The sequence below is a fragment of the Colobus angolensis genome, unplaced genomic scaffold (genome assembly GCF_000951035.1).
Source record: "Colobus angolensis palliatus isolate OR3802 unplaced genomic scaffold, Cang.pa_1.0 Scaffold33, whole genome shotgun sequence".
In the NCBI taxonomy this organism is placed as follows: Eukaryota; Metazoa; Chordata; class Mammalia; order Primates; family Cercopithecidae; genus Colobus; species Colobus angolensis.
In genome coordinates this window covers 7,067,216-7,068,188 of record NW_012116599.1, presented here as the reverse complement: position 1 = coordinate 7,068,188, position 973 = coordinate 7,067,216, and the positions used below count along the sequence as shown (strand labels likewise).

Genomic DNA, 973 nt, shown 5'->3' with positions numbered 1-973 from the left:
GGAGCGGTCTCAGCCAGGCAGACAGGGAGAGAGGGCCCACGGGCTCGCTCACGGGTGTCAGGGTGGAATATACGAGCAAGAGGTGCAGGGGTGCCCATCAGTGCATCTGAACGTTCCTGGGGCTCAGTCAGGGGAGGACAGGGAGGGGAACCTGTGGCAGGGGCTAAACATGCCACGCTGGGGCCCACCTGGGAGAGACGGGCAAAACTCACAATGCAGTGCACGGGGGGCACCTGTCTGCATCTCACCTCAGCAGAGGAGTAGCTGGAGGCACCTCCCTGTAATGCAGTTGTGAATTTGAGGCTTGGTTTAGGTTGTCTGAATAAATAGCACAAATGTAGCCAACTATCCCTTGCTGTGGGGGAATTTATAGGCAGGCCTTATAGGGATTTGCGAATCAAGTGAGAATACTAATAGATTGAAAAATGAAAACAGTTTGTTGGGAACAATTGAACTACAGAAATATCTTCTTTAAATTCTGACCCATCTTTTTTCTTCTTTTTTTAGTATTAAGTCCATCTGAGAAACTAGAGCCTTGGGACCCGGGGATGAAGAAACTTACGGTACAGACATGCGGGCTGACCTTCGCCCTGCGGGCCACGGCCTCTGCCATGCAACTGCACAAGCTTCAGCCTGAAACTCTCTCTGGCACTGCCCTAAACAGACCAAGCGTGAGGGAGGGAGCATGTAATGAAAAGTCCACAGAGAACAAGAAGACACAAGATTCAGTGCTCTGAAGCCATTCTAGATGGTTTCAGGGAAACTAGCTTCCCACCTCCGGTAGGGATACCATGGCAAATACCACACTTTGCCTAGGATGATCATTCTCTGTGCACAACGCATCCCATCCCAAAGACAGTCCATGGCAGGACTTGCTCCATCTCTGAACTGATCTCACCCCCTTAAACCTGCCTTTATATCTAGGCGTTTCTTTATTTTATTGTATTTTTTTGAGACAGAGTCTCGCTCCATT

At 49.8% G+C, this 973-nt stretch overlaps 1 pseudogene; it reads left to right on the top strand.

Annotated features, from left to right (window-relative positions):
* The window catches only part of LOC105518810, a 43,213-nt pseudogene extending 42,446 nt beyond the window's left edge, over window positions 1-767 (top strand).
* The last annotated feature ends 206 nt before the right edge of the window (window positions 768-973 follow it).